The sequence below is a fragment of the Pan troglodytes genome, chromosome 6, assembly GCF_028858775.2.
Source record: "Pan troglodytes isolate AG18354 chromosome 6, NHGRI_mPanTro3-v2.0_pri, whole genome shotgun sequence".
NCBI classification, from domain to species: Eukaryota; Metazoa; Chordata; class Mammalia; order Primates; family Hominidae; genus Pan; species Pan troglodytes.
Genome location: NC_072404.2, coordinates 141,091,084 through 141,116,755, shown reverse-complemented (window position 1 = coordinate 141,116,755; position 25,672 = coordinate 141,091,084).

The window sequence follows — 25,672 nt, the reverse complement described above, 5'->3', positions numbered from 1 at the left end:
ATTATTATTGCTGTTAATCTCATACTGTGCCTAATTCATAAGTTAGATTTTATCATAGGCCTATATATATGAGAAAAAAATAGTATATAGTGTGGTACTATCAACAGTTTCAGACATCCACTCAGATAAGGGGGGACTAATGTACACCAGTAGCCCTTTCAGTTCTCAGGCCTTTGGACTCAAGCTGAATTATGCCACCAATTTTCCTGGGTCTCCAGCTTGCAGATTGCATATTGTGGGATTTCTTGGCCTCCACAACTGAGTGAGCTAATTCCCGTAATAAATCTCCTTCTCTTTCTCTGTCTCTCTCTGTCTGTCTTTCTCTCTCTCTGTGTGTGTGTCTCTCTCTCTCTATATATATATACACGTATATATGAATGTGTGTATTTACATATATATAAAAGTATATATATACTTCTGGTAAGTGTATATATATATTATATATATATCTGTATATAGTATACAACTATGCTCTCCCCTCCCTTTTTCTAATTATAGTCACATTTATTTTCCATATGTTTAATATTTTATCACTTCCCTGTCTCCCCTATCACTGATATCTCAAAATTCCAACCCTATGGTTTCTTTCGTTTACTTACAAATGCTAGGGAATTGAGAAATGCCAAAAGAATGAGAATTGGGAAATGCCAAAAGAAATGACCCCTGCTAATCTGCAAGATAAAAACCAAACCAAAAATAAATTTTAAAAGTATATAAGAGAAAAATTATTTGTGTCTGTATGTGTGTGTGTGTGTGTGTGCGTGTGTCATAGCTTTGGCTAAAGTTTTTCAGGGAGATGGCATATGTAACAATATTTCTTTAAAAAACCTGATCACTAGTCATATTATCTGACATAGATGCACTCTATAGAATCTGCTCCTATTCAACCGTTGATTAATGCCTTGTAAATTTTGAAGAATGATAATAAAAATTCTAATTTAAAAGAGGGACACGATATTTATTATAATATAATAATATATACAATAAGAATTCTAATAATAATATTTTTAAATACTAAGCACATGAAGTAGTTTATATTTATTATCTCACTTCTGGTCACAATCATCTGGAGTAAGTTCTGCTAGTAACATTGATAAAAGAAGCAATTGAAGCATAGTTGCTTAAATTCAAATCCACTTAAATTTTGCATGTTTTTGCTATGTTGATGAAAAGTTGTCAGGAATATGTTTGTAGTTCTGTTTCTATGTTACTGAATGACTGTTAATATATCTAACCCTTAACCAAGACTAAATGCGTTAATTTAAAATTCACATTTTTTAAAGTAATGGGTTCAGAAGTATTTAACTTGTCCATGCAGTAATTGTCTATTTTAATTATCTCTTACATTTCTAATGATAAAGCTTGTTTTCAGTTTAACAAACGAGATCATCTTATTTACTGCCAGTACATGACATTTAATAGAATGTGGTGAAGATGAAACTGACATAGCCTAGGGAAAAGGGGAAGAGGCAAAGGAATTATTCAAGCATGCTGCCTCCTAAGGAAAAATAAACAAACAAAAAACTAGATATTTTATTTTGAGACAAGTTTTAACTAGATCACAGTAGCTTGCTATTATTTTATGATTGATTTAAAATAAAATTTATGATCAAAGCTATAGATGTTGTGATTGAAGAGAAACACACTAGAGTACAGTAAGTGAGGGAGCCCACTCACATGCATCACTTCCTGCAAGCTTCTATTCCTGCCTTGTCTGTTCATCAACATTACCTACAGTAGCTGCCAAACAAATGCATTTCCACAGGGAATTTGTCATCTGTTTTTGTTAATGTTTTGCCTGTTGATTTTACTGAGTTGGCAGCCATGCTAGACACTGACTTCCAATTATTTTTTTATGACAACTGAAAAAAATAGATGTAAGCTGTCAGTTCACATCCATCACTCTATTATTATGAATCACTTTAGCCACGGACCTCCTTGAATTCATTCCCCAGCCTTCAGGCAGGATTATGTAATTCTTAAAAAGTAGCCCAAGATCTATTGGATATTTATTCTGTTTCAAAAGGCCCAGGGAAAGACTGCTGAGCTATTTGGCATTCCTTTCAATGCCATATGGCAATTTGATTGTTTTTATGATTTTATGATGTTAGTAAATATTTCTTAGGTATATTGGCTTTTCATCAGTGGTGATAGAAATAGGTAGGATGAGAAGAATAAATTACACTTAAAAAGCACTAATTAGCACAATTGCAAAAATAATTAGAAAATTAAATGTTGAAGTAAAAATCATATGACAGTTTAAGAAAGATATTTTGCTTCATCACAGAAACTGGATAGGATAGGTGGCTGAATTTGAGTCACCGATGCCACACACCAGTTAGCTATAAACATAACTCGGAAAAATGCAACACGGTACAATTTATCCAAGGATTACAATAGGATAGATGCAATTTACTCAAGCTCTATTTTAACTATTAAAAAATACAACCAGCACCCCAAATCATGGGCTAATAAATTCTTATTACTACAAACATTTAAACATATGTTTAGCCCTACAGACACTGAAGTCCTGTTTCTTGTACTATGGTTGGTGTTAGAATTATGTTATTATTATATATTATGTGGTCTAACGGCCTGTAGTAGATTGCCTGAAGGGTTCCAGTTCTTCAGCATCACTTTATCTATGTCTTTTCTCATGTGACTTTGCTGTTCCTCCACTAAATAAGTGGAGGATGTTTCACCACTTCTTCACTTTAGGTTTAACCATGTTACGTGCTATGACCAATGGAATGCTATCAGATAGCAAAAGTGCACATGCAGTCAGGTTATGTCTGCGTGACTCTGATATCTTCATAAGAAGACCTTCCTGGGTAGCTGCTGCTTCAAGTCCAGGACAAAAGAATGGGTGCACATAAAGCCTCACTTCAGAGAAAAGCTCACCTAGACTCATTTCTTGAAGTAGAGCCATCTAGTCATGTCCAGCTGACCCCTGCTAATCCACAAACTCATGGGACAAATGAGCTAACGTGACAAAGAGTTTGTAGTTTGCATTGGGATATATTTTGTGGTAATGGATAACTGATACACTGCTTTGCAATGATTTCTGCCTATTACTGGACTAGTTATAATCTTAGTATCTAGTTTGCACTTAATAGTTGTTGAATAAATTAACTAAAATATTACTTGACTATCCCAGAGTATATTAGTGAATGTGTTCGTCCAGAAGAAAATTTTTAATCATGATTCAGCAACAACATTAGAACTATAATAAAACTGTTGATTTTGATGTTCTGATTAAATTATTAGACAATTTATATTCACATCTATGTTTGACAAAAATCATCCAAGCATGTAAAAGCAGGGCACAGTGTTCAAAGTTTATTTTTTAATTGTGTTTTTATTGTTTAGTTACATTGTCAATATAGTTTACAGTTACTTCTCACTGGCTCCTTTTTGTATTTGATTTTAGAATGTGCTTTTTGTGTCCTGTTTAAGAAATACTCACCTGACCTCATGGGTATATTTTCTTAGATTATCTTCTAGAGGATATATTGATTTGCTTTTACATATTGATCAATAATCCTCTTGATGTTGACTTTTGAGAAATTTTAGGTAGGGGTCAAATTGAATATTTATTTCCAAATAACCCCAGGACAAATTATTGAAAAGACCACATTTTCTATTTTTCAATGCTCGGAAATGTCACCTGTGCTTCAAACAAGTATTCTTTAGTTTCAGGTATCAACTTAGGGATTTTCTATGCTATTCATTTGATTTGTTTGCTTATATGTGAGCCAGTAAGACTCATGTTAGTTACTGTACATTTATGATTTATTTTTATATAGGATCCATTCAGGAAACAGGGTGAATTTATCATAAAGATTTGTTAACAAGTAAAATATCATTAACAAATAAAAGAGATGAAAAGAGTTCCAGAAGATCTAAAAATAGCAAATGCAGAAAGCAGCTACAACTTCCAGGCTAAAGAAGTATCAGAGGAGATGGTGGCGAAAAAGATGGTAGAGTGCTAGCTGAGTGCTGCCATGCAGGGAAAAAAGAAAAAAATGGAACAATAAAAACAAAAGCAATAATAGCAACAACCAAAATAAGAAACACAAATACCAGTAAAAGCCAGGGAAACACCTTTTCCTTCTCTGGCCTTGGAAGTATCCCTTTAGCACCCAATATCATCAAAGCCTAATATCAAGTCAGCTGACAAAAATGAAATATTTATGGGCTCCAGCTAGTGTCACAAATCAGGAAAAGATGGGTAGATTTGAAGCTGAGAGACAGTAAATTGGTAACGAACACAGTCTTGGTAACTGGTAGGGCAATTCCTATCAACTTGCTCTTATTCAAGGTTGTTTTGTATGTATTTGGATTTTTGCATTTTTATATACTTTTTTTGTTTGTTTGTTTGTTTTTGTTTTTTTTATTATTATACTTTAAGTTTTAGGGTACATGTGCACATTGTGCAGGTTAGTTACATATGTATACATGTGCCATGCTGGTGCGCTGCACCCACTAACTCGTCATCTAGCATTAGGTATATCTCCCAATGGTTGTTGATGTCCACACTTAAAAAGAAAACTTTTGAATTTTAATTAGAAACTCATTGAAAATATTGATTTGGGACCACTGACATCTTTAAACCTTGAATCTTATTGAAACCTGATATTTTCCCTTTGTTATCTTTGATTTATCCCAAATGTGCAATTATATCTATGTGTATGTCTATATATAATATATATGTATGTACATACAATAGTTTTGTTAGCTTTATTCCAGTGATTTTAGTTATAACATTTTATAATTAAAATTTGAGATTGTTTCTGGCATATAAAAATGCAACTTAATTTTTCAACCTTGCCAGATTTATTTTGTTAACTTAATAGTTTATTCTGAAAACCCTTACGGTTTTCCAAGTTCATAGCCATATAATCTGGAGCTGATGACAGGTCTATTTCTTCCTTTATAGTAGCAGTCCCCAACCTTTTTGGCACTGGGGACCAGTTTTATGGAAGACAATTTTTAAATGGACTGGGGTTGGGGTGGATGGTTTCAGGATGATTCATGCACATTACATTTATTGTGCACTATATTTCTATTATTATTACATTGTAATATATGATGAAATAATTATACAACTCACCATAATGTAGAATCAGTGGGAGCCCTGAGCTTGGTTTCCTACAACTAGACAGTCCCATTTGGGGTGATGAGAGACAGTAACAGATCATAAGGCATTGGATTATCATAAGGAGTGCTGCAACCTAGATCCCTCACATGGGCAGTACACAAGAGGGTTCATGCTCCTATGAGCATCTAATGCCACAGCTGACCTGAGAGGAGGCAGAGCTCAGGTGGTAATCCTTTCTTGCCCCACCATTCACCTCTTGCTGTGTGGCCCGTTTTCTAACAGGACACAGATAAGTACCGTGCTTTAAGCTGGGGACTCCTGCTTTATATATATATATAATTTTCTTGCTTTATTGCAGTGGCTAGGACATAGCTGTGCAGTGTTAAATATAAATGGTAACAGTAGATACTGCAATGAACTTTGATCTCACTGCTATAATTCAGCCTGGTCAACAGAGCAAGATCTTCTCTTAAAACAAAACAAAGGTGCACGTTCAAGTCTTTCTTTCCATTTTAACTGATATTTGTTTTATTGTGTCTTTGTAGGGATTTTTTAATACTCTGAATGTAATCTTTTTCAAATGCATTATGAACATTTTTTCCCAGTCTGTGGCTTGACTTCTCACTTTAACAGTGTCTTTGGATGAACAGAAAATTATAATTTGTATGATGTTGTCCAAGTTGTTAATCACTTTTATGTTAAGTACTTTACTTGCTTTCAATCTGCACATCTTTGCCTAATCTTTATTCACAAATATATTGACCTGACTTTTCTTCCAAAACCTTTAAAGTTTTAACTTTCATATAGTTTATTTTATGTTTCTTTTGTTTGGGGTTCTTTGAACTTATTAAGTTTATATGTTTATAGTTTTCATCAAATTTGGAAAATTTGTCATAATTGGTACTACAAATCATTTTTTTCTGTCCCCCTAAAAAGTTGGGGACTCCAGCTACATATATAATAAATTGCTTCAAATCATATAGTTTTCTATGTTTTTTAAGCTTAATTTTTTGTTAATTTTATACCATGTATTTTATATTTTAGGCATTGTAGTTTCTATCTCTTGATTTAAAACAAAAACCTTCTATTAATCTTAATATGCTCCATATTTCTTCTAGATCAGACCTTAGCCAACTATAGTCCATAGACTAAACACAGTCCACAGCCCTTTTTTAAAGAAAAAGCCATATTTGTTTTTATCTATTTATCTATCTGTTTCTCTAATCTATGCTACAACAGCAAAGCTAATAGTTTAATAGTTGTGAAAGTTGTTAACCCTCTTATTTTATGTGGTTCTTTCCAGAAAAAAAATACTTATCCCGGCTTTAGATTCTTGAACATATAGAATACAGTTATCACAATTATTTCAGTGTCCTTTCTACCAATTCTATTACCTGTATGATTTTATATGGTTTTGATTAATTAATGAATCAAATTTTCTCACTTCTTTGCATGCATTACAAATTCTGAAATGATGCTACATATTGGGGTTTGACCTAGTTTGGTACTGGTTGTTTTTAGATTCTTGTTAATATTTTTTAGATTTGTTCTGGAAAAAAGTTTACTTGCTTATTAAGAGTTCTATTTCTTTAGGCTTATTTCTTCAGTTTTACTTTTTTTAAGCCTTGCTTTGTAAGCAGATATCACTGAATACTGAGGCAAAACCTTTCTGAGCCCTCTACCTACACCTGTGAAGATGAAGATTTCCATTCTGGTTGGTGGGAATAGGAACTATCTCTACCCCTGAGAACCCCATCTATGCTCATATTCTTTCGGTGGTTCTTTCCCTGGCTTCAGAGAATTTCTCACATGCATACACTGCTCAATACTCCATTAAAGACTTGAGTTACACTCTCTACACAGTGTCTTTGGCCTCCCCAAACTCCAGGTTCTGCCTGGCTTCCACTTCCCGCACCTCAGCCTGAAAATTATCTCCAGGCAATGAGCTGTAACTATTGCAGGCCTCACTTTGTTTTCTGTCTCTCAGAGGTCACTGTCTTTGATGTCTGATATTCCCATCTTGAAGATTGTTTTTTGCTGTATTTTATTCAATTTCTTAGTAGTTTCAGATAAGAAGGCAAAACTCGGTTATTCCATCTTGAATAGTAGTAAGTAATTGTTAAAGTTTTTTTTTTTTTTTGCTGTGTATAAGTTTCCTAGTTAGCTATTAATTTCTTTTATCTGTTTATAATAATCAATCCTTGATTTTTAGACTTTCATTGATACTGTTGAGAAGTCAGTTTGTTTGTTTGAAGATAATTTACCTTTGTTCTTTCTGCTTTTAAGATATCCTGTTGTTTTCTTTTAATCGGAAGTTTAACCCAGATGTGTCTAGGTGTGCTTTTCTTACATCTTCTAAACTCTCATGTATTTTTTTGTCTTTCCTTATTTTTTTCTGTATATTATTTTCTGAAGGCTAAGTAATTATTTCAAGTTTGCCTAACCTCATATTAAAATATTTCACTGAGATATCATTTTCAGTACTTATATTTTCATTTTCATGGTTTTAGGTTCTAAAATTCCAAAATGTTTTTTGGTCAATATTTTACATGTGTTTTCAAAGCAATGTGTGATGGATCTATTAGCTAAATATATACTGCATCTGCCTTACTTTTTCATATTTTGCTTGTCTGTCTATTGTTTTGATTTTTATGTGTCTTTTAGTTTGTAATTCAGTGTCAAGTATTGAATGGAAATAGTTGTGGAAATAATTTGCAGTCTACAATATTTCTTTCTTTCAGCATAAAGTTCTCAATAATTTTTATAACAATGAACTATTGAAAGTCTTACGAGCCCATAAATTTATCAGATTAATCTTTTAAAATATGCATTATAAGTTACTTAGATTTATAGAGGGAACAAATTATATTGAAATAGTTTTTAACATATGTATTAGTTCATTTTCATTCTGCTGATAAAGACATAGCCAAGACTGGAAAGAAAAATAGGTTTAATGGACTTACAGTTCCATGTTGCTGGGGAGGCCTCACAATCATGGAGGAAGGCAAGGAGGAGCAAGTCACATCTTAGATAGATGGCAGAAAGCAAAGAGAGACCTTGTGCAGGGAAACTCCCCCTTATAAAATCATCAGATCTCATGAGACTTATTCACTATCATAAGAACAGCATGGGAAATACCCGCTCCCATAATTCAATTATCTCCCACCAGGTCCCTCCCACAGCACGTGGGAATATGGGAGTACAGTTCAAGATGAGATTTGGGTGGGGACACAGCGTCAAACTGTATCAACACATTAACAAAATTATACTAATACATATTTTGATTAATATGCTTATTTAATATAAAAATAACTGTCATTCTAATAACTACTCTAAATAAACTAATGATGTGCATAAGTATTACGTATAGATATCTCCAACACTATTATGGACACAAGGAGGGGAACGACACATACTGGCGCCTGTCAGGGCGGGTGGCAGGGGGAGGGAGAGCATCAGGAAAAATTCTTAGTACATACTGGGCTTAATACCTAGGTGATGGGTAGATAGGTGCAGCAAACCACCATGGCACACTTTTACCTATGTAACAAACCTGCACATCCTGTACATGTACCCCAGAACTTATATAAAATAGAACAATAGTATGGATACATGTACATTTTTCATCTGTGACAAAGTCTCATGTACTGCAAATAATATAGTTATTTCTACCTATATTCTTAATGGAAGAAAATTATCAATTCAAGTTAGAGATTTTAGTGAGAAGAAATATTCCATGTTTTTGCTCATCTGTATTGGTTTCCTAGGTAGGGCTGCTAAAATAAAATATCACAAACAACATGGCTTAAAACAACAAAAATGTATTATCTCACTTCTGGGGCCAAAAGTCTAAAATCAAGGTGTTGGCAGAGCCACATTTCCTCTATAGGAACTAGGAGAAGATCTGTTCTCAGTCTCTCTCCTAGCTTCTGATAGTCTCAGGCATTCCTTGATTTGTAGATGCCTGTCTTCTCACAATGTCTTACCCCTGTGTTTATGTCAAAATTTCCCCTTTTAGATGAGATTGTCAGACATATTGGATTAGGGGCCCACTGTCTTCCAGTATGATCTCATCTTAACAGGTTACATCTCAAATGACCCTAGTTTCAAATAAGATCACATTCAGAAGTACTAGGGTCTGGAACTTGAACATATGGATTTTGGAGGGACACACTTCAACTCATAATATCATTCAGATTCATTTTCCTCAGGTTAGGGATCTTTTCATAGAGAAGAGTTACATTAGCTTCCACCATGTGTCTGCTCTGGCGATCTATATAACCACAACCCACTTTTGTGAACTGAGTTATTTCAAAGTCAGTATTCAATCTTTGTGAGAGTTGGTATTATCCATTGTATCCCTCTGATATAAACTTTCAGGATTGAAACCAAATCCTTGGGATTTAGGAAGGCAGCCATTTCTTCTGCAGTCCATTTTTGCACCACTATTTCCTAGTGGCTGTCAAAGAAGTTTCTTAGCTGCTCAGCTTCTTCTGAATTTAGCAGCTGCTTTTAGAAAAAGCAAAATCCAAATTCAAGTCTTACATTTCAGTTTTCTACTCGATCTTGACCCATCAATTCTTCACTGCTTTATTCTGTTTTTGATTTTTGATAATTTGCTATATCAGAAGCATTTTTTCTAGTTATTCTATTTACAGAAAAAGAAGTCTTCTCATAGACAGCTATTTTGTTGAAAGTTAAATGTAAATATAAGTATATAGATATATACATATATGCATTAAATTTATATATACATATTTGTATATAATTCAAAAATATATGTAAATATATGTATATACGTCAGCAAAAGTAACTGTTTTTCATTGTTCAGCATTTTAATTCTTATAGCCAACTGCATTGTTTTGATCTTTGGGACTTTTTGTAGCTGATCATTCACATAACTGATCACATTTTTTTCTTACTAAGATGGCTCCTAGAAAATGAAAAGTCACAATGTAGACAATAGGACCTAATCATATTTTCTTTTTATTTGTTAATTTATAATATTCATACATATTTATGGAGTACATGTGCTATTTTGTTACATGCATAGAATGTGTAATGATGAAGTCACAGCATTTAGGATATCCATCAACTTGAGTATCATTTCTTGTGTTGGGAACATTTTAATTCCTCTCTTCTAGTGATCATCTATTCACATGAACTTTTATCTTACCTCTGACATATTATATTTTATATACATGTTTATATATATATGTATGTATGTGTGTGCGTGTATATATATATCTATATATAGAATGCCTTTATGAAAATATCTGATAATCAGGTTATCTGAGATATTTTGATAAAGGCATGAAAAACTTAAAATCACATCACAGTAAATGAGGTATTATCACCTCAAGTATTTATCCATTGAGTTACTTACAATCCAATTACACTCTTTTAGTTATTTTAAAATGTATAATTAAATTATTTACTACCACAGTCAGACTGTTGTGCTAGCATGTGAAGTTTGTCTTTCTGTGCCTGGCTTATTTCACTTAACATAATGACCTGCAGTTCCATCCATGTTGTTGCAAATGACAAGATCTCATTGTTTGTTATGGCTGAATAGAAGTTCATCATGCATATGTATCACATTTTCTTTACGCATTCATCTGCTAATGAATAGTTAGGTTGCTTCCAAATCTTGGTTTATTGTGAATAGTGCTGCAACAAACATGGGAGTGCAGGTATCTCTTCAGTACACTGATTTCCTCTCTTTTGGGTGTGTACCTGAAACTGAGATTACTGGATCATGTGGTAGCCTTATTTGTAGTTTTTTGATGTACTTCCAAACTGTTCTCCATAGTAACTGCACTAATTTACATTTCTACCAACAGTGTATAAGAGTTCCCTTCTCTCCACATCTTCACCAGCATTTGTTATTGCCTGTCTTTTGGATAAAAGCCCTTTTAACAGGGGTGAGATGATATCTCATTGAAGCTTTGATTTGCATTTCTCTGATAATCAATGATGTTGAGCACTTTTCATGTACTCATTTGCCATTTCTATGTCTTCTTTTGGAAAAAAGATCAGACCTTTTACCCATTTTTTTATTAATATTATTAAATTTTCTCCCATAGAGTTGTTTGAGTTCCTTATATATTCTGGTTATTAATCCCTTGTCAGACTGGTACTGGGTAGATATTTTCTCCCATTCTGTGTGTTGTCTCTTCACTTCATTGATTGTTTCCTTTGCTGCAAAGAAGCTTTTTAACTTGATGTGATCCCATTTGTCTAGTTTTGCTTTGGTTGCTTGTGCTTGTGGGCTATTACTCATGAAATCTTTGCTCCATCCAATGTCCTGAAGAGTGTCCCTACTGTTTTCTTATAGTAGTTTCATAGTTTGATGTCTTAGATTTGAGACTTTATTTTTATTTGATTTTTGGATATGACAGGAGATAGTGGTCTACTTTCATTCTCCTGCATATAGATATCTAGTTTTCCCAGCACTGTATATGGAAGCGACTGTCCTTTCCTCAATGTATGTTCTTGGCACTTTTTTGTCAAAAATCAGTTCACTGTAGATGTATCAACTTATTTCTGGGTTCTCTATTATTTTCATTGGGTCTATGTGTCTGATTTTATGCTAATACCATGCTGTTTTTGTTACTATAACTCTGTAGTACAATTTGGAATCAGGTAATTTTATTCTTCCAGTTGTGTTCTTTTTGCACAGGATAGCTTTGGCTACTGTGTGTCTTTTTGGGTTGCATATAAATTTTAAGGTTCTTTTTTCTATTTATCTGAAGAATATCATTGATATTTTGATAAGGATTGAAATAAATCAGTACATTCCTTTGAGAAGAATGGTCATTTTAACAGTATTGAGTCTTCTAGTCCATGATCATGGAATATCTTTCCATTTTTGTATACTCTTTAATTTCTTGCATCAATGTTTTATAGTTTTCATTGTAAAGATTTTTCACTTCTTTAGTTAATTCCTAGATATTTTATTGTATTTGTGGCTATTGTAAATTTAGATTTGATTTGCTAGTATATTGTTGCGGATTTTTGCATCAGTATTTATCAGTGATATTGGCCTGTAGTTTTCTAAATGTATTTTGGTTTTGTTATCAGAGCAATATTGACCACTTAAACTGAGTTTGGAAGTAGTTCCTCCCCGTCTATTTTTTGCAATAGTTTGAGTAGGATTGATGCTATTTATCCTTTAAATGTTGGTAAAATTTAGCAGTGAAGTCTTCAGGTCCTGGGCTTTTATTTGCTGAAAGACTTTTTTATTACACTTACATCTTGTTACTTGTTGTTAGTCTCTTCAGGTTTTTTTTTTTCCTTCATGGTTCAATTTTGGTGTTTGTCTAGGAATTTACATATTTCTTCTAGATTTTCCAATTTATTGACATATAGTTGCTTATAGTAGCCACTAATAATATGTTGAAATTCTGTGATATCAGTTATAATGTCCCTTTTTCATCTCTGGTTTTATTCATTTGAATCTTTTCTCTTTTTTTCTTTAGTCTGGTTAATGGCTTTTCAATTAGGTTTATAAAAAAATAAAATAAAAATAAAAATAAATGATTCATTGATTTTTTGTATTGCTTTCCTCATTTCAATTTAGTTTCTTTCTGCTCTGATTTTTATTTCTTTTCTTCTAATAATTTTGGGATTGGTTTGCTCTCACTTTTCTAGTTCTGTAAGGCAGCATCATTAGGTTGTTTATTTGAAGTTTCTCTCTCTCTCTCTCTCCATATATATATATATATATATATATGTGTGTGTGTGTGTGTGTGTGTGTGTGTGTATATATATATATATATATATATATATATATGCCTTGAGATAGTCTTCTATATGTATATAATATCTATAAACTTCCCTCTTAATACCGTTTGGCTATCTCCCATAGGTTTTGGTATGTTGTGTTTCCATTATCATTTGTTTCAATAAATTTTTCAATTTTCTTCTTAATCTCTTCATTGACCCACTGGTCATTCAGGAGCATTTTGTTTAATTTTCATGTGTTTGTATAGTTTCCAAAATTCCTCTTGTCATTGATTTCTAGTTTTACTCCATTGTGTTCAGAAAAGATGCTTGTTATTATTTCAAATTTTGAATGTTTTAAGACTTGTTTTGTGACCTAACATATGGTATCCTTGAGAAGGATTCATGTGCTGAGGAAAAGAATGTTTATTCTGCAGCCATTGGAAGAACTGTTCTGTACACATATATTAGGTTCATTTGGTCTATAATGCAGACAAAGTTCAATGATTCTTTGTTGATTTTCTGCCTGGAAGATACGTTCAGTGCTCCAAGTGGGGTGTTGAGGTCTCCAGCTATTACTGTACTGGGTTCTATCACCCCCTTTAGCTCTAACAATAGTTGCTTTATATTTCTGGATGCTACAGTGTTGGGTGCATATATATTTAAATTTTTTACATCCCTTTACTGAATTCACCCCTTTATCATTATATAGTGACTTTCTTTGTCTCTTACTATCATTTTTGTCTTGAAATCTCTTTTGTCCAATATAAATATGGCTACTCCTGCTCTTTTTTTGTTTCAATTGGCGTGAGATATCTTTTTCTATCCCTATGTTTTTAGTCTATGTGTGTCTTAATAGGTAGTGTGTTTCTTGTAGGCAAAAGGTCATTGAGTCTGGCTTTTCAATCCATTTAGCCACCCTATGTGTTTTGATTGCAGAGTTTAGTCCATTTTATATTCAATGTTATTATTGATAAATAAGGACTTGACCCTGCCATTTTATTATTTGTTTTCTGGTTGTTTTTGGTCTTCTCTTTCTTCTTTCCTTCCTTCCTGCCTTCTGTTTAATTAATGCGATTTTCTTTGGTGGTATGATTTAATTTCTTGCTTTTTATATTTTCTGTATCCATTGTACATTTTTCAATTTCAGGTTACTATGGAGGCTTGCAAATCCTATCTCATAACCCATTATTTTATGCTGATAATAACAACACTATGTACATAAAAAAAGAAGCAAAACAAAACAAAAAAAAACTCTACACCTTAACCTTGTCCCCCAACTTAACTTTTTGTTTTCTCTATTTATACATTATTATACTGTCCATGTTTTTAAAGTTGTTATAATTATTAATTTTGATTGGTTCATCATTTAGTCTTTTTACTTAAGATGAGAAGTTTGCTCACCACAGTGACAGTGCTATTCTATTACTTACTAATTACTAGTGAGTATTATACCTTCAGATGTCTTCTTATTGCTCATTAACATCCTTTTGTTTCTGACTGAACCACCTCCTTTAGCATTTCTTGCAGGGCAATTCTGGTGTTGATGAAACCCCTCAGCTTTTATTTCTCTGGGAAAGTATTTCTTTCTCCTTCATGTTTGAAGGATATTTTTGCTGAATGTGCTATTCTAGGGTAAAAGTTTTTTGTTTTTTGTTTTTCCTTTAGCACTTTAAATATGTCATGTCTCTCTCTCCTGGCCTGTAAGGTTTCTACTGAAAAGTTGGCTGCTGAACATATTGGAGCTTCATTGTATGTTTTTTTGTTTCTTTTCTCTTGCTGCTTTTAGGATCCTTTCTTTGTTCTTGATCTTTTGGAGTTTGATTATTAAATGCCTTGAGATAGTCTTCTTTGGGTTAAATCTGCTTGGTGTTCTCTAACTTTCTTGTACCTGGATATTGATATCTTTCTCTAGATTTGGGACTATATCTTTCTCTATGTTTGTCCTTATCCCCTAAAATGAACTTTCTATTCCTATATCTCTGTCTTCTCTTTAAGGCCAATACATCTTAGGTTTTTTAGGCTATTTTTCAAATCTTGTAGGCATGCTCTATTCTTTTTGTTTGTTTGTTTGTTTTTTCTCCTCTGTGCATTTTCAGATAGCCTGTCTTCAAGCTCACTTTCTTTCGTATGCTTGATCAATTTTGCTAAGAGGCTCTAATGCATTCTTCAGTACGTCATTTGCATTTTTCAGAACCAGAATTTCTGCTTAATAATTTTTAATTATTTAAATCTTTTTGTTAAATTTATCTGCTAGAATTCTGAATTCCTTCTCTTTGTTATCTTGAATTTCTTTGAGTTTCCCCAACACAAGTATTTTAAACTCTGAAAGGTTACATATCTCTGTTTCATCAGAATTGGTCCCTGGTTCCTTATTTAGTTTATTTGTTGAGGTTATATTTTCCTCACTATCATGATATTTGCAAATGTCTCTGTGTGTCTGGGCACTGAAGAACTAGGTATTTATTTTAGTCATCAGAGTCAGGGTTTGTTTGTACCCATCCTTCTTGGGAATGCTTTCTGAGTGTTCAAACAGACTTGGGTGTTGTGATTTAAGCTATTTGCATTAGGGGGAACCCCAAGCTCAGTAACACTGTGGTTCTTGTAGACTTATAAAGGTACCTCCTTGGTGGTCTTAGATAACATCTGGAAGAATTCTCTGGATTACCAGGCAGAGACTCTTGTCTTCCTCTCTTACTTTCTCCCAAACAAATGTAGTCTCTCCCTCTCTGCTGAGCCACCTGGAGCTGGGGATGGGGTGACACAAATACCCCTGTGTCCACTACAACTGGTACTGCACTGGGTAAAACCAACATTAGATTTCACCCAAGGCCTGCCATAACCACTACCTGGCTACAATCTATGTTTACCCAAGTCCCTTGGGCTCTACAATAAGCAGGTGGTCAATCCAGCCAGGCTTGTAGACTTCCCTTCAAGGTGGCGAGTTCCCCAGGCCCTGGGAAAGTCCAAAGATGTCATCCAGGAACCAGGGACTGGAGTAAAAATCCTTAGAAATTTACCTGTGCAGTTGGGGTTGGAAAAGGGGTGATACAAGCACTCTCTCAACCACCCCAGCTGATGTTTTAATAGGTGGCATGGCCCCCAAGTCCATTGTCTCTGAGTCCAACTCAGCACTAGAACTCATCTAAAAGTCTTTGTGGCCTAGACGGTGTTTTGAGTTATTGAGGGCTCTCAAGCACTTTAGCCTGTGGTAAGGCTTGCCAGAACTCAAGTTTCAATCACTGAATTGGGGTGTTTCCCTTTGGCTAGGGCTTGTCTAAATGCTCTCTATGTGGGTGGGCATTGGCTGAGTTCAGTGGGGTTTTGCTTTCAACTGTGACAGGGCAGCACTGAGTTCAATGCAAAGTATCACAATTGCTGCACTCTCCCTCTCTCAAAGAACACATTCTGTCTCCATACCACATGGCCCCATCTTGGCAGTTGGGGAAGGGGTGGCGTCAGTGATTCAAGACTGTCTTTTCCATCTTTTTCAGTGCCTCTTTGAGCAATATAAAGCAAAAACCAGTTATCACGAGTGTTCACCTGATTTTTGGTTCTTATGAAGGTGCTTCTTTGAGTAGAGTTGTTAAAGTTGGTGTTCCTGTTAGGGAGATAATCAATGAAGACTTCTATATGGCCATATTGCTCTGCCCCTCTTATTTTTGAACATTTGACCAGATTATTTTTAATACATTTATTCTTTCATTAGCAAACATACATTAAATTGTTATCAAATGCCACAACAATTTAAGTAGACTCTGTCATTTTAATAATTTATATTTTAATGTTATAGCAGAACTGTAGACATTTGAAAAAAGTCTATTATTAAATGCCATTTCAAATATTGAAACATTTTTTAGATAATTGCTATAATAGTCACTTCACATTTCACTGACAAGTGGAGAGCAAGCATGTAGAAATGTATATTGGAGGAAATATGCTTAGATTTTTAAAGAGAAAAAATCTTTGCTTCAGCTGGAAAAGTTGCAAAGGTTTGTATTTCTTACACACAGAAATGTGTGTAAGAAAATACACAAAGAGGTGGAAAATGCAACTAGAAAATAGAGAGGAAATGTATCTTTCACTTCATCTTGGCAGTTTTTCATTTATGATATTCTGGACATAGCCAGCATGATAAAAAAGATATACATAATGAAGAAAAAAAGCCAAGCTGAGAAATGCAAGCCTATAGCAATCAGAATATTACTGACTAGTCAGGTCATTTGAGGATCTTTAGATTACAATCATGCCTGATGTTTCAGAATCTGGATATGTCAGAGAAGGAAATTTGACTGTGAGGTGCCATTTGATGGTGAGTTTAAAAAGATGATTTTCTCAGAATTTATGAATAAGATTAGGGTTGAATTAACTAATTGAAGAAATATTGATTTTGAAAACTGTCCATTTCTATCTAGGCATTTATTCTTAAAATCTTATTTATAATACACACTCTGTGTTTTGAATGCCTTATCCATCATTTCTTTTTAACTGTTAATATCAACTTCCTTCCTCTGTCTCTCCTCCCTTACAAAAACAAAAACAAAACAAAACAACTTTTTAAAATTGATGTTGAAAGACACATAGAAATAGAATAAATTATATTATGAATCTTCATGTATTTATTAAGAATATCAACAATTACCAACGTTCTGGAATTCTTTTTTCTTATTTGGTCTCATGCATAATATTTTTTCTCAGTGTTTCATATGAATTTTTAGGTATCATGTGATTTTACCTATATGTTTGAAAGTATTATTTGATAGGGATTTTTTTTCATTTTCGTGATGATTTCACAGTGTATACATATTTTAAAGCTCATGTGTTTTCATACTTTAAACATATGAAATGTATATTTTATCTGTTATACAGCAAAAGAAAACTATACAAAATAGATTTTATACATATTTTGTTACATTAATATCTAGGTATTATATGCATTTTACTAATATTAAAGATGATATGTTTTCAATGTTATTTTCAATTGCTTTTTGCTAGTATATAAAATATAGACTATGTTTTAATATTGACTACTCAGCAACCATATAACATTCTCTAATAAATTTTAATAGTTGATCTGAAATTTCCACATATAAAAATGGTTTCTTCTCTATTTATATTTGTTATCCTTTCTTTTCTTTCTTTCTTTCTTTCTTTTTTTTTTTTTTCTTTTTTTTCTTGATACAGAGTCTCACTCTTTCACCCAGGCTGGAGTGCAATGGCGCGATCTTGGCTCACTGCAATCTCTGCCTCCCGGGTTCAAGTAATTCTCCTGCCTCAGCCTCCCGAGTAGCTGGGATTACAGGCTCCCACCACCACACCCAGCTAATTTTTGTATCTTTGGGAGAGATGGTCCTTTCCAGCCAGTTATAATTCACTGGCTTGGATTTTCAATAAAATGTTGAATGCAAGTAATAGTAGAAAACCTTACATTTTTCCTGAATTTAGTGGGAAAACCTTAGTATTTTACCAGGATAATATTTGTTGTAGGCTTTTGCTAGATTTATCTTATGAAACTGAAGGGAAATTACTATTTCAGGCTTGTATGCAGATTCTTTTTTTTTTTTTTTAGTTTGTATATTTTTTTAAATCATGAATATGTGTTGGGTTTTATCAAAATTTGTTTTCCTTAGTTATTGAAAAGATTATATGTTTTTCTTCTTTGTTTATTTGAAGTGGCATATTTCTAATGTTAAACAAGACAGGCATTCCTGAAATAAATCTCACTTTGTCATGAAATATAAATGTTTCTACATATGAATAAATTCAATTTACGTTTGCATCTATATTTGTGAAAGATATTGGCTTACTTTGGAGATCGTTTTTTGCTTGTTTTTCTTGCAATGTCCTTTTCAGGTTTTGGTATTAACATTATACTGGACTCATAAAAGAAGTTTAAAAGTGCTCTATTTTTCTTCTATTCTCTATCTTATTTTGTAGGTATTATATATGTTCCTTCAATATTTGTAAAATTTGAATAGTGAAGCTATTTAAGGCTGGATATTTCTTTATGTGACAAATTTTATTACAATTTTGTTGCTTTAATAATCTTGATTTACTTTGAATATGTTAAGATCTGAATTCCTTTCATCAAAAACAACACAGCGTGCTGCATATGACCAGAAAATCTTTATATGTTGTAAAGCTATTTTATTATGCAAAGCTTTGCTTAAGACACCTTACTCTATTTTTCTCAATTGTTCTTTTCATGTGGTTCCATAATCCTAAATAAAAGAAATTAACTTGCAGGACATGTGAAGGCATTTAAATTATGCAAGCACCCACAGAAAGGAGAAATTTCTATAATCGAGAGCCTACAAAACATTCTCAATCTATAATGGTATTCTTTAGATTCTAAATAGCAGCATGTAAATAACACAGAATTCCAAAGATTAAGGTTCTTAATTAGGCCTACTGAACACTTAATCCATAGCTAAATGTTTTCTGTTTTTTCTTATTATAACCTGCATATAATGAAAGTTAAAATGCAGCTACACATTTTTGAAAAATGAAAGTTACTGGCTGATGAAATAGTTTCACTACTTTGTCATATTCTTGAGATGGCCTGTGATTTTCTGATCGTCAGAGCAAGTATAATTACAATAACTACAATTTCATGAACTTTTTGCATCATGTAATATACTACATATTAGTAGTCTGTTCTTACTTAATTTCTACAATACTCTTAGGTGTCATTGTCTCAGTTTATATGTGAAGTAACTGAGATTTCAAGGTGTTAAATAATTTTTCCATAGCTACACAGTTTGGGAGATGGAGACAAACTTATAGTCTCAGCTTTCTGCTGCCTTCCTGCTATTTAGGTGGGCACTCATCTCATTCTTTCTACCCCCTAACCATGATCACATTTGTTCTCTGCAAGGAGTGGAAACCAGGCTTCATCTTTACCCACTGGATAGTAAATTTTCAGAAATGAATACATTCCACAGAATAAATCTCACTGGTGCATTTTAAGTATATTCATTACCCTCAAGGAAACTGGTGTTTCTTCAGTTAATGTACATTTTTATTAAGCAAAATTCAGCCATGCTATGAAAATTTGATTCTGTGGGTGAAGAGTAGTAACCATGTCAGAGTTATTGTTCTTTCAAGCAGCAATTCATATCACTGTGATGACCTACAGCATTGTAGTACTTCTGCAATTACTTACTCTTTCCATGAGCAAAAAAGTTTTTAAAATAAACTAAAGAGGCTTAACTGGGTAGTAACGGGAGTGAGGATGAGAGCCAATGCATTTTTGAAAGAAAAGATGCTGATTTTTTTTATTCTTATTCCTGGGAGAGATATCACAAAATCATTACATGTGATTTTATTCAAGAAGCTCAAAAAACCCCAAGGAGAAAACACAAACCACACCAAGGTATATTATAATAAAATTGTGTAAAACATGAGGAAGAAAAAAAATCTTAAAATTGGCCAGAGAAGAAAGTTTCATACATGCAGGGGAAAAAAGATCAGAATTAAAGATGACTTCTAATCTGAAACAATGAAAATCAGAAGGCAGTGAAATGACATCTGCAGGTGCTGAACAAGTTGGTCTTACTAGCTAAGATGTAACTCAAAAGAGGGACACTTTATAATTCATTTTTCTTGCCATTGCCTAGCACAGAAACTTAGGATATTCTTGGTAAATAATTCTTGGATGAATAAATGAATTGCCATGTATGAGTTGAACCCATAGCATTTATCCTCTACACAATGTTCTAACCAAATAAGCTGGTCAGCCCCCAGGCCACTGTCACTAAAATATTGATGTTTGTCCTAAAGTTGCAAGAGTCTTTCCTCATAGTTAAGAATTAAAGATACAAATCTGAAATGGAATAAGTTGTGTAGGAGAAGGCTTGGAGATACAACTGTCTCAATAGATTTTAAAAATGGTAAAATATTGTTTATTACTTCTGTTTAAATTTTACTTGTTTATTTTTACAAGAGTCTAACAAGGTAATATTATTTGTTGTTTTACTAATAAGGAAACTAAAACAAGTAGGTAACAAAACTTAATGTAAGATGAACAGAAAACACTGTAGAAGTTAGACATACTCATCATAGAACATTTGGCAAATGTAGAATAGTCTAAGGAAACAATATTTAAAATACTAAATTCTATCCTCTCAATGTGAGTACCACTATTAATTTTCATCTGTTTTCCTCCAAACATTTTTAAACTCAAATTTAGTTAAATTTATCTATCTGTGAGATAATGCAACTCTAAGATTTATACGTTAATCAGAGTTCAATCCATTCAAAGGAATGTTTCTAAAATAATAGATTTCCTTTAATTGTATAAAGCAAATGTTAATCTATATATAATCAAGCACATTATTTAATATTTATTACAATTACACATTCATTACAATAGGTAGTTTTTGAAATAATATGTGGTTCGTAAATGGGAAAATAAATTCAAACCCACATTTTCTTATTACAGATCCTGCAATCATAATTAGTATGCTATTCTTTCTGATAAAATTGTACCTTGAAGATACCAATCATGATTTTTGGAGTAGCAGAAACAAGGCTAAGACTACTAAAGATATAAATGTTAAGGACGGTAAACAAACAAACAAAAACTCAGACTTACGTGTTTATTTTTCTCTGTCTGGGGTAGTACTTCTAAGTAAAATTGATACTTTTACCTCTGGAGACTTCAGGAACTTTGTTGTTGTTGTTTCTAACTAGTAATATTGAAATTGTCTGAGGCTGAAAAATTTGATTACGTAACAAAACAGAGAGTAGAAATGTTTATACTGCTCTATTTTTGTCATTGGGAACAACTAGCACCAAATCTGATTAACAGATATAGTTGATTGTGATAACGATTATAACCTTTCCAAAGAGAAAGAGACAAATTGTACTTCGGTAGTTTGCTTTTTTCTATAATAAGAGAAAAACAATTATCTCTTATATTTTTATAAATGTGGAGGTGGATTGCCTAGAATGATAAATTTGCTCCAATTTAGGAATGCACATAGTGCATTTCCAAAATGATTTCTATTGGTTCGTTTTTGCAAACTTTTGAAGTAGATAACTTGTTCTAATTTTGTTGGCATATATTCAAATTCATATGCAGAGTTTCTTTTGCAAAGTCATTCAGAGGATATAGACTGGAACAATGTGCTCAAATGAACAATATTATCTCTGCTTCACAGATGACAGAACTGAAACAGAAAGGCAAAATGACATGTTCAATGCCACAGAAGAGTCACTGGCAAAACGGGATTAGAGCTCACTGTCCATAATTTCCAAGACTGAATGTTGGCAGAACTATTCCCATATTTAACTAAAGATTTTTTTAGCTTTGCAAACTCCAAAACAGAAATCTACTTATAATACTGGTATGAAAATAAGACTAAATTTCCATTTAGAAAAAAACATGATAACTAAATTTTCATCACGGTTGAAATATATTTGGATACAGTATGCGATGTATGGTGTACCTAACTTTGAAAGTGAAATGCACAATAAGTAAAGATACACATACATTTTTTTGCATTTTTAAAATTAAAGCAGAATATTATTCATGTCCTATTTAGTGCAAACCAAACCATTTCTAATGTTCAGTGTTTTTCATCTAAAAGTGATGATGTCATGTGTTCTACCCATCATGTGAATAGATAGAAACATAATCATGTAAATAGTTTATTTTGTCCTGAAAATAAAGTCTTACATTTGTTGCTGCTGCATTAATGTTCAAACCTGATTCCCGAGACACTAACAATTATGATTCCCATTTATGTAACATTTCATAATCTGAGCTTAGATAGTTCAGGGAGAGTTACAAATTCTGTACATGACTATTGCCCCAAGACAATGGTTTTCAGAATACTTAGAGAACCCTGATTCTAAGGACTCTTAGACATTTGAACCCTTTACACACTCATTGTTTCATGGGTGTACAGTAGAGTATTCTAAAGGCTGCATCACATTTGATAGCATTATTACTTTGATGGCTAATGTGAGTACTTATGATAGTGCGGACTTTGACCATTTTGGGCTATTGAAACTATCTGGTCACTAGCCTTGTGGCAACTCATTGTGTTCATGTGATCAGAGCCGACGTGGTTTTGGAACCTGTAGAGGCAGAGAAGGCATTCACCTCTGGCAACTTCTTGGTTGTAGTGGCTTCCTAGTTACTTTAATGGGAACAGTGTATACTTTTTTTTTTCATCTGAATCCTAACCAATCATCTTTTCAATAATTAGAAAAAATATATTTACATGCTAGAAAGTACTAAAATTCATTAAGATTTATATGCTTCTCTCTAGACATGCTTAATCACAGAAATCTGTATTTTGTATCAAACTTCCCAAACAAGTATAGCAATTGGACAGTTTCTTGACCTATAGTTTAAACAATGGGAAATTCATTGAAGGCATGGAATAGATGCAATATGTGTATTAGAAAGAATTATCTGGTTTTCTACTGTAAATTGATCATGTGATAGAGTACTAGTACATAGAGAAAAAGTAGGAATATGTCAGTAATACAGCCAAGATATTATGAAATAATAATAGTGAGCAAATATGAATGATTATAATTCACAAAGCATTTTATGTGTTCCTCTTTATGTTTTATGTGCACCTCCACAATTATAATATACTTTCCCTGAAGAGACGTATTACAATATAATATTGCACAAGTGCTGTCTTGATCCAGTTTTGAGACCATTGCCAAAAAATCTTCAAGTCTTCTTCCCAGGCTGTTTGCTAAACCTACACCCCAGTGATTTACCTTATCGGGCTCTGCTGCTCCGTTTTACTGCATACGTACCCAACTGCCAAAAGCCTGGGAGCCACATATGGAGGAATGGCCCTTCCTTCATTGGGCCCATGGAATTATTCAAAATTCCCAGTCCCTAACGAACCCTCTAAACCTTGCTCACTCACTTGACTTGCCTTATATAAGCCTCCTCCTAGGTTTCTAGGTTGCTGCTACCTTTTTTCTGGGTGCAACCCCTATGTAGCCCTACCCCACAGCCGCCTCTTGTAGGGTATAAGTAATAAAGTATATATAAGTAATAAATAATTCTGCCTTTCATTTTTCTGGAGTCATTGTTGTTATGTCCTGCCATCATCATAATCTAACAAATCTTGAAACAATAAAATACCTTGTAGATATTTTTTTTTTTTCCTGCATCCACACTACTAAAAATGGTAGAGATACAAAAAATTAGCCGGGCATGGTGGTGAGCACCTGTAGTCCCAGCTACTCGGGAGGCTGAGGCAGGAGAATGGAGTGAACCCGGGAGGAGGAGCTTGCAGTGAGCCGAGATCCCGCCACTGCACTCCAGCCTGGGAGACAGAGCGAGACTCCGTCTCAAAAAAAAAAAAAAAAAAAAAAAGCTCATTAACTATTATTTATATTAAATTTGAGTGACAGAACAACATCTTGTACTGAGTGTAGAACCAATAAATATGGATCTTTTATCAGGGGTGGGTGTCCAATCTTTTGGCTTCTCTGGGCCACATTGGAAGAGGAATTGTCCTGGACCACACATAAAACACATGAACACTAACAATAACTGATAAGCTAAAAAGAAAATTGCAAAAAAAATCTCATAATGTTTTAAGAAGGTTTATGAATTTGTGTTGGGCTGGATTCAAAGCTGTCCTGGGCTGCTTGTGACTCACAGGCCACAGGTTGGACAAACTTCTGTCAGATAAAGGCATTTATTTGTTGATAAAGGAAGAGTTAGTGATATGATATATTGAAAGCTATATGTAAAGTTTTTTTAAAAGCATAATCATCAATTTTCTTTATGCTGAAACATCGATGTATTCTGATTTTGATTTTTGATTTTAATTTTTTCTATTTCCTACAATTACTGTGCCCGTATCCACTCATATTGACATTTGCAAATTTCCTTTTCCTAGAACATGATATTTACTATATTCTAACATGTTATACAATCAACATTTCTGTTATACATGTTGTTTTTTGTCTATATACTATTTTTCCTCCCTGAGTATAATATAAGCTTCACTCAAACTGGGACTTTTTCGTTACGATCACTAATGTAAGAAAGTATGTAGACCAGTACTTGTCACATGGTATGTGCTGCATATTTGTGTGTGTTAATGGATAAATAAAATAAGTTGTAAAATGGGGAATTATTATTTTTTCTGTAGTGTTAATTATGGCTAAATATATTACAGATAATTCATGTACTATGCTTGGCACATGACAGGCTATTAAAACCTTTTAGATACTATTCTTACAAATAAGAGTTTTAAAACAAAAACAGACTCACTAACCGAATAGTTGTGTTTTCCAATGGATGACTAATAATAAAATTTCTATGAATTAGTTAGGTAAAGCCCTGAGATTGGCAAAATATAAAGAATTCTTTAAACATGATGTTTACCAGATTAAAAAAAATGGAAAATAGAAGCTAAAAATCAGGAAGCCCAAATACTATCAGAAATTTAAAATTATTAGGGGAAGATATGGCATGTTTCAAATTGAAAAACAATTAATACTTTTCCTGATTATAAGTTCCTCAATATATGTTGAGGATGGGAAATAACACCAAGTGAGTACATACACATATAATTACATGTCTATGTTTCTTTACTATACCCGTAAATCTGATTTGAGAGGTATTTTCTTCATAGTCAAACATGTCTTCTATAAACAGAGACAGTTTTATGTCCTTTTCCTCATCTTCACACCTTTTATTTATTTTTATTGTCTTATTCCACTAGTTAAGATCACCATATGATGTTCCATAGATATGATAACAGAAGACATCTTGCCCATTTTCATTTTTAGGGGTAATTATCTAGCTTCTCATAATGAAGCATGATAAGGGCTGAAGGTTTTTGCAGATAT